The sequence below is a fragment of the Calliphora vicina genome, chromosome 5, assembly GCF_958450345.1.
Source record: "Calliphora vicina chromosome 5, idCalVici1.1, whole genome shotgun sequence".
NCBI lineage: Eukaryota > Metazoa > Arthropoda > Insecta > Diptera > Calliphoridae > Calliphora > Calliphora vicina.
In genome coordinates, this window is record NC_088784.1 from 9,376,914 (window position 1) to 9,394,143 (window position 17,230).

At 30.6% G+C, this 17,230-nt stretch overlaps 6 non-coding genes across 6 annotated transcripts; all 6 read right to left on the reverse strand.

Moving 5' to 3' along the window:
• Positions 1-1,144: 1,144 nt before the first annotated feature.
• Positions 1,145-1,216, reverse strand: TRNAD-GUC (transfer RNA aspartic acid (anticodon GUC)). Its single transcript has one exon. It is a non-coding gene; the product is annotated as a tRNA-Asp (tRNA).
• A 1,050-nt stretch (positions 1,217-2,266) lies between these two features.
• Positions 2,267-2,338, reverse strand: TRNAD-GUC (transfer RNA aspartic acid (anticodon GUC)). Its single transcript has one exon. It is a non-coding gene; the product is annotated as a tRNA-Asp (tRNA).
• Positions 2,339-3,543: 1,205 nt separating this feature from the next.
• TRNAD-GUC (transfer RNA aspartic acid (anticodon GUC)) lies at positions 3,544-3,615 on the reverse strand. The gene has a single exon. It is a non-coding gene; the product is annotated as a tRNA-Asp (tRNA).
• A 215-nt stretch (positions 3,616-3,830) lies between these two features.
• TRNAD-GUC (transfer RNA aspartic acid (anticodon GUC)) lies at positions 3,831-3,902 on the reverse strand. The gene has a single exon. It is a non-coding gene; the product is annotated as a tRNA-Asp (tRNA).
• Positions 3,903-5,356: 1,454 nt separating this feature from the next.
• Positions 5,357-5,428, reverse strand: TRNAD-GUC (transfer RNA aspartic acid (anticodon GUC)). The gene has a single exon. It is a non-coding gene; the product is annotated as a tRNA-Asp (tRNA).
• A 2,448-nt stretch (positions 5,429-7,876) lies between these two features.
• Positions 7,877-7,948, reverse strand: TRNAD-GUC (transfer RNA aspartic acid (anticodon GUC)). The gene has a single exon. It is a non-coding gene; the product is annotated as a tRNA-Asp (tRNA).
• Positions 7,949-17,230: the final 9,282 nt, after the last annotated feature.

The following is a 17,230-nucleotide window of genomic DNA, read 5'->3' on the forward strand; positions in this document are numbered from 1 at the left end:
TATAGAAAAATGTCTTGTTGGGACAATTTTCTATAGAAAAATGTCTTGTTGGGACAATTTTCTATAGAAAAATGTCTTGTTGGGACAAATTTTCTATAGAAAAATGTCTTGTTGGGACAATTTTCTATAGAAAAATGTCTTGTTGGGACAATTTTCTATAGAAAAATGTCTTGTTGGGACAATTTTCTATAGAAAAATGTCTTGTTGGGACAATTTTCTATAGAAAAATGTCTTGTTGGGACAATTTTCTATAGAAAAATGTCTTGTTGGGACAATTTTCTATAGAAAAATGTCTTGTTGGGACAGTTTTCTATAGAATAATGTCTTGTTGGGACAGTTTTCTATAGAATAATGTCTTGTTGGGACAGTTTTCTATAGAATAATGTCTTGTTGGGACAGTTTTCTATAGAAAAATGTCTTGTTGGGACAGTTTTCTATAGAAAAATGTCTTGTTGGGATAGCTTTCTATAGAAAAGTGTCTTGTTGGGACAGTTTTCTATAGAAAAGTGTCTTGTTGGGACAGTTTTCTATAGAAAAGTGTCTTGTTGGGACAGTTTTCTATAGAAAAGTGTCTTGTTGGGACAGTTTTCTATAGAAAAGTGTCTTGTTGGGACAGTTTTCTATAGAAAAGTGTCTTGTTGGGACAGTTTTATATAGAAAAGTGACTTGTTGGGACAGTTTTCTATAGAAAAGTGTCTTGTTGGGACAGTTTTCTATAGAAAATTGTCTTGTTGGGACAGTTTTCTATAGAAAAGTGTCTTGTTGGGACAGTTTTCTATAGAAAAGTGTCTTGTTGGGACAGTTTTCTATAGAAAAGTGTCTTGTTGGGACAGTTTTCTATAGAAAAGTGTCTTGTTGGGACAGTTTTCTATAGAAAAGTCTTGTTGAGACAACTTACTATAGGAAATTGTCTTATTGAGACAGTTTTCTATAGGTATGTATCTTTATTATACTATCTAAATAAAACATAGTTAGATCGCCTCAAAATCTTATGCGGCCCAGAATTTATATACTAATGAGGATCTGCGACAAATATTTTGATGTGTTACAAACGGAATGACAATAGTTTTTGATGGTGGGTATAAGAATAATTTTAATTATAGCTTTTTTCAATAAAAAATTAAAAAAAAAAGTTTTTCAACATCTCCCCGACGGGGAATTGAACCCCGGTCTCCCGCGTGACAGGCGGGGATACTCACCACTATACTATCGAGGATGTTGCTAGAATATTGACAATAAGTAATGTTGCCAAATTTCAAATGATCTTAAAAATATGTATATATAAAACACAACTATAAAATGTTGCTTCAACAATTCTATGAGTTCCAAAAAGAATTTTCGTGCCACCATTCCATACTGAAACATATGAAAATCCTTCTAAATTGCAACTAAAATAGGTACTTTCGCTTCAGTATTATTTACATCCTATTTAAATTTGTATTTTTTTCGGTAATGGCACAAAAACCACACTTTCAAAAATATCATATTTAAACAAAATTACAAGAAAAGAACAATGAAAAACCTGGTATATAATACTCATAAAGTACTTGAAAAGCATTTTCATTACGTTAATTACAAAATACAAATATGAGCAATTTTCGACTGTGATTTCATTTAAACACTCAAACACCCAAATGAAATCCTGCTCTGTGTATTATTTTTTTTTCTGTTTGTTGTTTGGTTTTCATAAAAACAAACACAATAACAAATACTCTTCAGTTAACACACAGCCATCCATACTCACGTATTAATGTATTTAAAACAGCAACATCAGGAAGGAGCATAAGGATTTATCTACCAAAAAGGAGTAAATGAAACTAGCCTGTGTCTACTACAGCTATACAAATGGATGACTCTCGGTAAATTGTAAATATTCAACCGACCACTTGACAGAGTATTATGTTGTTTGTACTTTTTTTTTGTCTTTGTTGTTGTATGCACAAATGTTTGTAATATGTTTTTCTTGTTGTTAGGAACAACTACAACAATATTTAAAAAAAAGAAAAAAAAAAAAAGAAGTAAAAAGGATGCGAAAATTCGACAATCATGTATTGATGTTCAAATACAGTATGTTCGAAAAATGTCTGATGTGTCTAGTGAAATTGTGTGAAATAACGAGGTGTAATTGTTAATGAAATCTGTGGAGAACTTCATAAATCTTGGAATAACACTTTAAAATGTTTATATTTTTAATTTACTTTAATTTTATTAAATACATAATTCCAATAAATATATCAATAAAATAAATAAAAAAAAATTTAACATTCTCCCCGACGGGGAATTGAACCCCGGTCTCCCGCGTGACAGGCGGGGATACTCACCACTATACTATCGAGGATGTTGCTAGAACTATGAATATTTCATATCAAAACAAATGCTATAGATTAATAACAATTTTGAATGATCTTTTAAATATTTTTACTGACATTTACATATTTACAGTGAAATCTCCCAATAAGTGCCATTAAAAGATCAACATCGATCTACATTTAGTGAATTGCTATAATCATTGCTATATATATTTTTGATTACACTGAATAAAGACTAGACTATATACTTTAGACTAGACGTCACTTTAAGCTTTAGACTAGATTTTAGATTAAACTGTAGTATATTAGGCTAAGCTTTAAACCAGACTTTAAAGTTAATTTAGGTAAGACTTTAGACTAGATTAAAGACTGGAATTTAGACTAATCTTTAGACAAGATTTTGGACTAAACTCAGATAAGACTTTTGTGTAAACTTTTGAATAGGCTGTAGGCTAAACATTATACTCTACTATAAAATAAACTTTAAATCAGACTTTATACCAAACTGTGTTCAGATTTAAACTAAAATTTAGGCCAAACCTTAGACTAGACCTTATATTAGATTTTGGGCTAAAGATATGCAAGACTTTAGACTAGATTTTTCACTAGACATTACGCTCCTAAAGTTGACTATACTTTAGATTAAACTGTATAATAGACTTTAGACTATGCTTTAGACTTGACTTTAGACTAGATTTTGGACTAAACTCAGACAAAACATTAGACTAAACCTTAGCATATACTACATGCTAAACATCATAATCGATTTTAAACCAGACTTTATACTTAACTGGGGTAAGATTTAAACTAGAATTTAAACTGGAATTTAAACTGGAATTATACTTTATACACTAGACCTTAAATTAGACATTTTTACAAGTGTTTTCTTTTATTTCAATTATTTTTGCAGGATTTTGTCTTTATCTTGTGTTTTAAAATTTATTTTTGTATACCTTTCTTTATTTATTCCTTTACAGCAATCAGCTACAAGTATATTTTATTGCTATTTCAAGTTTTATTAACATTTATTTAATAGTAAAATTATTGATTTATTTTAAGATGCTTTTAATTTAAAATTGTTTCGATTAATTGAAAACTCAACTGCATTCGATTTCAAAATAATCATGGAATCGCTACAAAAAAGAGTAGACATTTTAGTTTAACTCAATTCCAGTTCAATTCCAATTTATATTAATCGATTATTAAGCTAAAATCATTAAAAAAGTAAGTAATCCTCCCCGACGGGGAATTGAACCCCGGTCTCCCGCGTGACAGGCGGGGATACTCACCACTATACTATCGAGGATGTTGCATTAATATTTATTGCAACAAAAAAATGCATTTTTTTTCAGAAAAATATTGCATGTGAAAAAAGCGCAGCAAAATATTATTTAAAAAATATGTAGCTTCAGCTTTATCTAAAGGAATTTGTATATCATGGTGATATTAAACTTGGAAAAGCCTTTCAATAATATTACCAATATGAGCAGCCTCCAAATTAACAAAAAGTCATTATTTGTCCTCCCCGACGGGGAATTGAACCCCGGTCTCCCGCGTGACAGGCGGGGATACTGACCACTATACTATCGAGGATGTTGCAAGATCCTTGATGGTAAACAAACTTGCAATTTATTTGCTTCAAAGTTGCATGTTGCAGCTACATGAAAACCTAAGTGTATGCATTTCATTGTAACGATTTCAAGCTAAACTCAGAGTATAGATCAATGATCCGCACTAAGAGAAAAGTGAAAAAGTGTACTTTTTTCAAAAAATGCAGCATAAATTTGCTGTGTTGAAAACTAGCATACGCGAAAACACGTTCGTTGACAATGTCACCAGAAATACACTAGAACTGTTGTCTCTAACGAATATCTACGGACTCTTAAAGGAAAGTTGTCGATATTTTAACTAGTGCAATTGTCGATAGATAAAGGGTGTTGTTATAGAGACATATGGTTGGACACACTAAATAATTTTTTTTTGAAACGTTAATATTGTCACCTCTGCGTGGTCTGTGATACAACTAAATAAAATATATCAAGTTACTGGGCTCCTAAGGACTAAGGGCGCGGATCATTGATCTAGATTATAAAGGAAATTTTAAATTCGTAGTTCTTTCGAATAATGATTAATGAATAAGTGAATAGAGTTTTATGCTTTAGGAACTTTCAGAAAATAGATATAGATCATGTCGATCATATAATGCAAGATCATCACAACTGAGAATATAATATTTAGAGTTAAATAACGCTCCAATGACGTTTGAAAATTCATTGAAATTATTTAAAAATTTCAGTTTTTCAAAAATTCAAATTTTCATTTGTAACAAAATCTGTTCAGTAGTGAAAAAATCACCTCATTATGAAAATAGTAGGTAACATCGTGAATTTTACATAACTTACCTCATGTTTGTATAAAACTTGTAGCTTTCAATTCATTAACATAAAGAAATAAATTTTTAAAAGAAATATTTAAAAGAATTTTATAATTTCCAAACGAAATTCTTTTAACATTTGAAATTTAGACATAAAAAAACATATGAAAAAACAAGTAAGAAAGTATGGTCGGGCTTTACCCGAGTAAAAGAGCAAAACCATTTCTCTTTTAAAATTTCAATAATTTATATTTTTGAGTGATTTTCGGAAGTGGGCCTTATATGGGAGCTATGAGCAATTATGGACCGATCACCATGAAATTATGTCGTGTGATTTGTGTCTATATGAAAGTTTACTATGTTTTTTGTGAGTATACCAACATTTTTAAGCGATTTATGCACGTTAAAGTGATTTTCGGAAGCGGGTCTGTATGGGAGCTATGACTAATTATGGACCGATCGTAACAAAATTTGGTGACATGAATTTTGTATATATAAACCCCCACTATGGTGGTGTAGGTTATAATTAACAAATGTTGAAGATTTATAAAAACCAAATTTTAACGTATATTTTATAAAAACAGGCTGTTAATTTGGTTCCTTGTAAAATTGTTTTACAACAAATTTAGAAAATATTTAATTATAGGAAAAAATTAAAAAAAATTTTAACATTCTCCCCGACGGGGAATTGAACCCCGGTCTCCCGCGTGACAGGCGGGGATACTCACCACTATACTATCGAGGATGTTGCTGGTCTAATGAATATGTATCACTTGAGTAGTAGATGAATGTAAATGTTGTAGGACATGCATCAAATATGTCAATTCTTAAAGGATCAAAAAGGCGATCATATTCGTCACACTGTTTTTGCTTGTTTTTAAAACAATATTAAAGATCAATATTAAATATATTTTTTTTATGAAAATAAGATTGAGTTAAATAAACTTCGGAGGGTTTAAATTAAATTATGAAACATTCGGTCTGACACAAAGGTTTCATATCTGGAATAGATCGAGTATTGCGTTACATTAATGGTTCGACGATGCCAAATGAAAAGTGTGTAAAAAAAATGTATGCAAATCTTTGGAAATATTTTTAAAACATGTCTTTATAATGTCTTTACAAATGGTTGTTCGAAAAATTGAACAGGCAGTTTTTGTAAAGACTTTCAACATCACTTATAGTGCCTCAACAATTTGCCTACTTTTATATCCTGTTGGTCAAAGTATGGCTCAAATTGCACATACGAGAATATTTGTATAATCGTACTTGTATGTCTCCCTGTGTTCGTATATCCTTATGAGCATAAACATTTAAATGGTTTAAAATACAAAAGTTTTATTTGGACAATAGTAAATTTTCCATAACATCAGCCATTGTACTAAATGCGAATTGTTGTTGCTGCTGCAGTGCTAAGCTTATTTTTTGCTCCTGTTATATTTTTCAGAATACAAAAACGAAAAAAATTATAAAACGAACAAATTTCAAAAACCCCAATAACAACAAACGAATGAATACACTTAAATAAAATTCATACCCAAAAATATATGATGATGATGATGATGGGTTGGAAATAAGTAAGTAAACTGAGTATTTGCCAACATGAAAACATTCACACAACATGGAACATATTCGCACACACCTAGATACATAGCAGAATTATTTACATTAGGGTGGCCTCCAACAAAACCTTAAAAAGGACCTTTATATTCTTTGTTACCGCTCTGTTAATACTGCACAGTGGGACAGAATACAATTTTTTTGGAAATAAATCTGGCATTTGTAAACGGCTGGTTCGATCGGGATAAAATTTAACATGGGCGTAAACAAAGAGTATTTGAGTTTAAGTTATTATGATGGACTCTACACATATGCCGCGAGCGGTGCTATGAGGGCGTCAAAGTAGGGTACCTTCGACATGTAAAATTTTTAAAGACATGCCATTTTTTTGTTTCCCATCTGATTTCATATACTGGCGCCAGGATAAACAATTTCAGATATGTTTTCCACAAACAGGCTAGACTTTCATTTAAGTTGGAAACATCGATATCTTATTTTTCCTCCATATAAACGGGGCTGCCTTAATATACAAAATACATATGTATTTACATATGTATGTGAGCTTAAATGCATGTTGTATACATGTAAAGTATGTGTGTTTAAATGTATGTAAGTATTTGTTAAAAGGAGAGTTAAAATTCCTGGATTTTTGTTGTTAATGATGAAACTGTGCTGCTGATGACGATGATGGTTACAATACAATATCCCTTGGCCGTGACCGTGGCAACCAACAACGTCATCATCATCATCATCCTCACAATGATGCTCATCGTCATCACACATTCATATAGTTACAAAAACGTTGCCAACAGTTTTTGCAATTTGGTTTTTTTTGTTCTTCTTTTTTTTTTTTGGAAAACAAAATTTACATAAAAATCGCATTACACTTAACATCCACTTTGCTTAACGAAGCACACAAAGTTGTTTTCCTATGTTTTTGTTAAATGTGAAAAAGTCTGTATATTTGTCTGATTGTATGTCCTTTCATCAGACTGTAATACACACAGCTACACACACTCTTACTTCTGCAAGCAAGGATATCAAAAAACCAGCATGTGTGAGTAAAATGCATTTATTTTTAAGTGAGTATGTGGGTGGCTGATAAACTATGCAAAATTATGTACAATACCTACCAGCAAACATATTATATAAATTATAGTTTGTTTAAATGCGTATGTATGTTAAAATAGTCCAAAATATGAGCTACAGCCAGTCCTAGGTTTGTAGAACTAGTTAATAGAAGATAGGGCAAAAAAAAGTCCAAAATATGTGATACAGCGCGTCTTAGGCTTGCAGAACTAGTTAGTAAAACCTAATGCTAAAACAAAAACTGAATCAAACATAGGTATTCTTTAAAACAAAATGATCATTTATGTAATCAGTCAAATAGAAAATTGTTGAAAAAAGTTGAGTATACCAAGTTGAGCATACCAAGTGCCCACTGTATTCCGCATTTTTGGCCAACACCATAAACACCAGCTTTAGTACTTGTACTCATTCACTATGTTTTTACTTTGATTATACTTTTGCCATAAAGAGGATTATTTGTGTGTAGTTGTAATTAAAGTTTAACTGTTAATATGAGCACAAATCTTAAAAGAAAATTAAAAAAAACAAAAAAATTGTTAACATTCTCCCCGACGGGGAATTGAACCCCGGTCTCCCGCGTGACAGGCGGGGATACTCACCACTATACTATCGAGGATGTTGCAGCAACATTGTTTTTATAGTGTTTTAAACACTTTTAGAAAACTATTATAGTTTAATGACATTAATTTCTTATTAGAATGTTTGAAAGTTCTAAGTGGTATGATTTATATGTAGTTTTATTTAATGTTGCTTCAACATCCTCGATAGTATAGTGGTGAGTATCCCCGCCTGTCACGCGGGAGACCGGGGTTCAATTCCCCGTCGGGGAGAATGTTAAATTTTTTTTTAATTTTTTTTTGGTTTTTTTTTTTAATTTTTTCAATTAATGACAAAAACCCACTAATTAACCTTGAGCTTTAACAAAAAAATTCATACATACACTCAGCCTCAAAAGTGAGTAAACACCCGCGATTTTTTTGATTTTTTTAAGATCATGAAAATCATTAAAGTCCGACTTAAATCTTTTTTTTCACAACCGAATCTATTATTCAACTCAATCTCCAACAAACCGAAACATTAAAATTTTAATCGATGAATAAATTTTAGAATTTTCATTATCTTAAAAAAATCAAATATTTTTTGGTGTATACTCACTTTTGAGGCTCACTGTATATCTATAGAACTTAATATATTTCTGTTTATTTATTTGTTTTTTTATACCCTACACCACCATAATGTGGACGGTATATTGAGTTAGTACTGATGTTTGTAATGTGAAAAAATATTCTCCCAACACCCACCTTGTAATCAAACTACAGGTCGCAATTTCAAAGATAATTCGACAAAATTTGGTACAAGCTTTAATATTGCTTTACGGACAAAGCCAATCAGTACAGTTACGGACAAAGCCAATCAGTACATTTCCCCTAGCCCACATACGATTGCCATATCTTAGTTATATAGATATCCAAACCAAATTCTGCACAAATAAGCTACCAAATAGACCCCACTTTTAGAAAAATTTTAGCGAGTATAGAATTCTTAAAAATATTGGTATACCTATCCCTCGATTTACACGATACTTTTTTTTACACGATTTCACTTTTACACAATTTTTTTTGGTTTTCGTGTACATACGGGGATGTGGAAATACCTCAATTTACACGATTTCGTTTTAAATATTTTTAGAAAAAATTAATTTTTTACAGTAAATTATCAAAAATATTTATCTACCCAGCAAAAACTTTACTTACCTAGTAAGCCAGCAAGTATAATTGGAGCAAAGCGATAACTACTTATTATTTGACTGAAACACTACTTACCGTTGTTCGAGATTTTTAAAAAATTCAGGGGTCAAGCTTACAAATGTACTTACAATCAGTTAAGAAATAAGTAGTAAATTCACAACAAGAATATGTAGCTAATAAAAAAAAAACACAAAAAATATTGCCTTGTGTGGGAATCGAACAGTCACATTATTTGCTTGTGTTTGATAGTCAAGATATTATAGATATATCTATAATATATTTGTCACAAATGCAAAAAAATTAGAATATTAAATTGTGTAAAGTATGTTGCATTGACTTATAATTCAGGCAATCAACGCTCAAAGGCTGTCGGAAAAATTTGATGGCACATACATTGGGAGGAGAAGGTTTTCATGACTTTTGTCCAGGTGGTATTGAAGAATTGGTAATAAATATTTAGATGTTGAAGATTTAAATAATATGATGACCGAATAAAACGACAACGATTCCGATGAAGGAGTTACGGAATCATTTTTTTAAAAATTATCAAAGTATTGAAAGAGACCTCGCATTCCAGAGATACATTTCACAGGTCTATTTATAGGGACTTTAAGGATATTTATAAGGACTTAAACAATAAATCACCACAAGTTTTAATTACAAATTATATTCTAAATCTCTACGAACTGATGTTATCTCCAATTTAGCAACTATCGAACCATCCAAAAGATACGATCAGTAGTGGAAGACAGTGATAAAAAATTGATTGGAAGTTATGACTGATACATACTATAAATAATATTTATAATTGTTTTTTTAATGAACTGACATGTTTTTATGAGTTCTACTACAGTGTATACTTTACTTTAAAATAAATGAATTTTCTAAACCAAATTTTGAATTTATTCCTATTTGGTCGTTTTTTCGATTTACACGATTTCTCATACAACAATTTTTAATTTCGATTTACACGATTTTTTCAGGAACGCATCTATCGTGTAAATCGAGGGATAGGTGTATTCAAATAAAATGCAACACAAATAAGTTTTATATATACAGAAGACATGCCACATACTTTTATGGGGATTGGTCCATAACATATCACTACTGGGCGTGGCACATCCCATACAAAGTAAATAGTTAATTTCAAATATCTGGAGAACTATAATTGTAAAAGTATTTAAACTCTTTACGAATCAATTTCTTATTATTGTATTGGGATCGAAATAGGTTGAGTAACCCGTCCCATATTTGGTTAATTGTTAATAATGGATATCTGGAGATCTATACTAGTTGTAATTAGTATGACTAAAATGAGGCTGGATCGAAACTTGCCTACACGCAGAGAAAAAATATAGTTGGGCATGGTTACTGTAACCATTTCAATATTGTTACAAGTTTTTTAACTATATTATAGTCACAGTAACCATTTACATGATTGTGGTAACCATAATATGGTTAATTTACGATTTACATGATTGATATTTACGATTTACATGATGATATCAACCATATATATGGTTACAGTAAACAAATATATGTTTGTGACAACCATTCATATGATGAAGGACTTATCATATTATGGTACTCTCGGCTTAAGGCTTATCATAATCTGAGAACAACATATTATGATAAAATTATTCATCATAAATATGGTTGCCACAAACATATATTTGTTTACTGTAACCATATATATGGTTGATACAATCATGTGCATTGTAAATTAACCATATTATGGTTACCACAATCATGTAAATGGTTACTGTGACTATAATATTGTTAAAAATCTTGTAACACTATTTAAATGGTTACAGTAGCCATGCCCAATTATATTTTTTCTCTGCGTGTAGGCAAGTTTCGATCCAGCCTCATTTTAGTCATACTAATTACAACTAGTATAGAATGAGGATCCACGAAGAGTGAATGTATGGTACTTATTCCTTTATTTTCATAGATTTACCATTAAACTAAATGTTTTGTTTAATTATTGCCTTTAACAACTTTTTCCTCATAACATAAATTAACATTATTTGACAAACCTAAGTTACAACTTCAAGTTATTCAAGTTCTCCACTGCCGCCTGTAGTTTCAATTCTATAGTATTTAAATGTTTTGCTCGTTTTTTCAATTATAAATCTTTTCTCCACAAAATTACAAACTTTATGAGCCCCATGTTTATAAAACAATATTCTGTTACTGTTGCTGTTGCTGTTCCTGTACATAGCCTTTAATGGGTCCTATGTTTATGACACCATAACAAGAACCCTTAAAATAACTAAGTAAAATTCGGGTTAAAGAATATTTTTCCCGATTTTGACCCATTATAGGTCCAACTTACTATAGCCTTATCTACATCGTTGCAATGGACTTTGAAATATCAATCATTAGGTATCCATATTGTCTATATGAATGACTTAGTAATCCAGATATAGATCAAAAATAGGTCAAAAATCGAGGTTGTCCCGGTTTTTTGCTCATATCTCCGTTATTTATGGACCGATTTTGCTGATTTTAAATAGGAAACTTCTCGAAGGCATGTCTGACAGAATTATTGAAGATTTGGATCCCGAAGATATCTGGGGTCTTCAGAAAATTGATTTCAACAGACAGACAGACATGGCTTAATCGACTCCGCTATCTATAAGGATCCAGAATATATATACTTTATAGGGTCGGAAATGAAAAATGTAGAAATTACAAACGGAATGACAAACTTATATATACCCTTCTCACGAAGGTGAAGGGTATAAAAAAGAATGATATTACGAGTTGCTGGGCTAAGAAAGTCAAATTGGGTTTGTAAGATTATAAAATATTTCTTATGTTCTAGAGTAGTGAATTGGCTAATTTAAGTGAAATGACTATTTAGTCTAGACAACAGCCAAATGTTATTGATCATTGACATAAGCAGTTTTTCAAAACTTTAAGATAACGGCATATTTTGTATGTTTTAGGCATAGGATCGCCTAGTTTTAGATAAAATATCATCTTTTAATGTAAAAGTCTGAAAATAAAAAAAATTTATTGATTTTTCACCTAAAAATATTTAAGAAATGTGAACGAAAAAGTAGACTTTGTTTGCAGGTATTTCCGGATTTGGCATTATATTTAATAAGTACCATCTATTAAGAAACATCTAACCAAAACACTAAAAAGCTTTTAGCATATTTCCTAGCATAGACCCAAACACATATTTGGGGTGGTAAACCATAAATTACTTTTAAAACACTTGTTAGCATTATGATATTGTACTGAACTGTGAAAACTCGGGGAGAGAAAAAAAAGACAGCAACCAAATCCCTTTAGTGGTATTGTGTTAATTCAATAAAATGCGTATAATCGAATTTTACACTACTGTAAATATATTAAAGTATCTAGTACTTCATGGATGGATGGTACTCTCAAACATACTTAGTCATACTCGCAGACACTTATAGCAAGAAGTCATAAATATTTTATACAATTTATTAAATTATGATCAGTTCTTTTTTCACATTCAGAGAGCAATAAATGCAATATTTCAAGTTTCAAATTTTATATGGTTGTATGTATTTATGTGGTTTATTGGTATCCTTAGCCGTTAGTTATCCTTTTGCCATGAACGAGGGTTGTTGTGTATCTTCAATAATATTTTATACCTATAAAATATTATTAGTTTTTTGCGGTATTGTAATTGTAGTGTATACTGCGTGTATTTTAAAGAAGATTTTGCGTGCGTTTTTGAAAAATTTTTAAGGGTGTTTGGTTTGGTTTTCTACAACCAGTCTAGTCTGCACGTAACAAGTGCATTTTGTATTAACATTTCTTTGTTCCTCTTGATTTGCTTTTTTTTTTGCAATATTGCAAATATTTATTTGATTTTGTTCAGAAAACCATAACAGATGTTATAAATGGCCTTTTAGACATGGGTGCATACATTTTTGTATGTTTTTTTAAAAAAAAAAAAAAACTTTTCACTGTAATTTTCACTAATGTCATAGACATTTATTAAACCAAATATTTTCTACATACTTAGATATGTGGCACATATGTAGACAGACATACGTGGACATATTTAAATGAATATGAAAATACAGTTAAAGGAAACAGACATGATTTAAAATTATGGGACAAGATGTTCCATTTTATTATATTGAAATTTTTATGTTAAAAAAACTCTACATGTTAATAAAACAAGTAAGACTGCTATCGGCTGTGCCGAATCATATATATATCCTTCACCAAATTATAATTTTTTTTTAAGATTTGAAAATAAACTTTGAAAATAACATTTAGAAACATCAAATGTAAAATGTTTTAAAAATTATAAAAAAAGGAAAATGATAGATATGAAGAAGCAAAGGATATAAAGGAGAAAGCTACGGGATGCCAGCAACCCACTTGAAGGTTTAGAAATATTATAGAGTAAATAAACCGGCCTTCAATTATACATACATATGTTGGATGTGTTAACGACCAACATTCAGCCAAAACGAAAGTGGCAGTTTCCCCAATCATTAAATTAAGTGCAGCTCTACGCTTCTTTGCCGAAGGTGTGTATCAAACGGATATAGGGAAGGATTGTGATGTATCTGTGGCCCAGGGAAGTCTTAGCAAAGTTCCGGCAGAAGTTATAAATGTTTTTGAAGAACATGTGTACCCAAGATGGATAACTTTCTACATTTTGTGCTACAACTCCTTTTGAATTTTTTGGCGGAATTTTTCCCAAATTTTGTCATTACATTCTCTCTGTTTTTGACATTTGTAATACCTACATTTTTCACCGGGGAAGAGTTTCCCATTTCGAATAAGAGAAAAGGGAAAAGAGAAAAATTCCCGGGGAGATTTTGTTTAGAATATGGGAATAGGAAAAAAAAGAGAAAAAACTCCCAGGGAATTGTCATTTAGAATTAAGGTGATAATGTTGCTGTATTTGCAACTTAAGTTCTGCGAGTTTTAAGAAAAAGTACAATATTTTTTAACAACTTTTTAAATGCGCCAAGTTTCCAAACTATTACAGAGTTTTAATATAATAAAATATATTAGAATATTATGAGCAAAAGCTTTGAAATATGTATATTTGCTGAATGTTTGAACGAAATCCATCAACTTTTACTCTTGTATAAACGGGGGCAAAGGTCAAGTTTCAAATACATTGATTCTAGCATAGGATTTAAGTTATGACGACGAACGCACTGTGGCTCATATCTCAATTTCATCGGCCAAAAGTCCATCTTTTTGTTAACTCCGATTTCAAAAAACTCCGATCATTACTCGCAAACTGTTATCGATAATTGGATGACTTTTTTTTTGTTATGTTAGTAAGATAATAGTTTTTAACAAATGGCATGACTTGTTACTGTACCGTTTACACCTGCTGTGTTATTAAATTTTTTCACAGGTACTATAATTTAGTCAAATATGAATTTCAGTGGAATAAAAGTGCTTAGGGTCAAAAGCGGTTAAACAAATTTTACTACCAGGAGAAAGGCAAAAGTGTCCTCTTTAAGCCCATATATACTTCTTGACCTGCTTTGATCTGTTTGTTGAACACTTTTTTCATTTGAATGAAATTACTCCCAAATTTTTTTTCTATTTTTATTTTACCTGTTCATATGAATGGCGCAAAGTACAAGTCGCAATTTTGACGATATTCCAATAAAATTTGGTACATAAATTTTTTTTGGTCCGAGGACAAAGCCTATTGAAAGTGACTGAAATCGGTGCATTATTTCACCTAGCACCCATACAAATGTTCTCCCGAAATTATACTTTATCGATCGTAAATATTTAATTTATATAGGTATCTACACAAATTTTGCTCTAAATAAGTTTTATATAAACTGTATTAATGTCACCTAATTTTATGATGATCAGTACATAATTAGTCATAGCTCCCATATAATGTTCGCTTCCAAAAATCACTTTAACGAGCATAAATCTCTTAATAATGATGGTATAAACACAAAATTCAACAAAAAACTTTCATATAGACATAAATCACACGACATAATTTCATGGCGATCGGTCCATAATTAGTCATATCTCCCATATAAAGCCTTCTTCCGAAAATCATTCACGAAAATAAATTATAGTGTAGGGTATAATATGGTCGAGCTTGACCGAACATACTTCCTTACTTGTTTTTATCAGCTTACAACTTTTTTATAAGTAAAGCTGATACAAAAAATAAAAAAATCCGCTTTTTCATACTTAATGCTATAAAAAATTAAAAGTTCAACTTTAACCTTAAATTGCTCAACAACTGCTGAACCGATTTAAATGAAATTAAAACTGGAGAAATATTCAAGAAGTTATCTGTCCATCATTCTAAAATATCTCTATCGGTGCAAAAGTTACAGACTTTTGGCCGATGAAAAACGATAATGAGCCACTGTGCGGCGTTGATAGCACCTCAGATATAAAAAATTGTTAAAAGCTTGCTATTTGTTTGTATAATTTAAAAGGTATTAGTATCAAAATATTGGACCATGATACAATAATTATAGAAGGTAGAATCACTAGGGAGAGTTTTCAATATTTACCCCTATAACATCAAACTTTGATTTTGAAAATTCCGAATTAATAAAAACATATATGACTTAAAAATTCGGAATTTTTTCAAATTTTTATATATAAATTTATTCAAAGTATTGGCCATTGTTAACTATGACCTTTTTCCATCATCATAAAAATGAAATGGTCCATGAATGTAATGCCATCACGTGAGAACGATCGACTTAGAATCACTTTCTGAGTCGATTGAACGATGTCCGTCCGTCCGTCTGGTCGGCTGGCTGGCTGTCCATGTAAACCTTGTGAGCAGAGTACAGGTCGCAATTTTGAAGATATTTCGATCAAATTTGGTGCATATTATTTTTTCGGCCCAAGGACCAAACCTATTGAAACTGGCTGAAATCGGTCCATTATTTCACATAGCCTCCATACAAATGTCCTTCCGAAATTGGACTTTATCGATCATAAATATTTAATTTATAAATGTATCTCCACAAATTGAGCTCCAAATAAGTTTTATATATTCAAAATTCATGTCACCAAATTTTGTTACGATCGGTCCATAATTAGTCATAGCTCCCATATAAGGCCCACTTCCGAAAATCACTCAAAGATATAAATTATTGAAATTTTAAAAGAAAAATATTTTTGCTCTTTTCTTAGTGTAGGGTATTATATGGTCGGGCTTGACCGACCATACTTTCTTACTTGTTTTTTTTAAATTTTGCTATTAAGTAATAACTTTTGCAATTTAATCTAAAAGAATCGAAAAATGTACGTAATTATCGTTCTAGTGAAAATATAAAAGACAAAAATTGGTTAAAAAATGTTAAAGTTATTAAAAAATCGCCAGGCCATTAACGTGTCTCAGGCCAATAGAACAAGAAATGCAGGAATAAAATTAACATATTTTGAAAAATATTAAAATAAAAGTATATTCTTACTTAAAATATATCCATATTTACTTGTATATGAGTTTTTATCTTCATATGATACAGTTAACCTATTCGCAGATACAACCAAATAAATTTCAGAATTTTTTGATCATCACATGGGGATTTATTTACAACATAATAGGGAATAAATATGTCAATACCTCCTATAGTACCTGCGATATAAATTTTGCGATTTTCGAGCAAAACTAATTTTTTGGCCATATTTTGGAGAATGAACCCAATTTTCTTGCTGTTAATTTTAAATAAAATCTGTTCAGAATATTATAGTCCAGGTAATTTTAAATGTAGTTTTCCTAAAATCGGAAAACGTTAACGCTTAAATCGTGAAGGTCTAAAGTCAAATTTTTCAATATTTGGAATTTCTAATGGAAAGATAGCGAAATGTTATATATTTTTTGGCCGAATTTGATGAAACTTAAGAAAAATATAATATGAAGTCTAGTATTTACAATAACTGTACAAAAATGGAAATTAACCCTTAAGAGTACTTGCTTTCAAAATGACTGTGTTTTTCGTGATTTTAAAACTTCAGGGTACATATATATTATATACCCTTTGGGTCTACGGAATATATATTTCCCCCATCCTTTTGATGGTAGGTATAACAATGTGTACAATTTTTAATACGGCTCCAAATTTAAGCCATTTTATGTAGAAATTATGGATTATATTTTAGAAATAAGTCAAAAAATCATACTG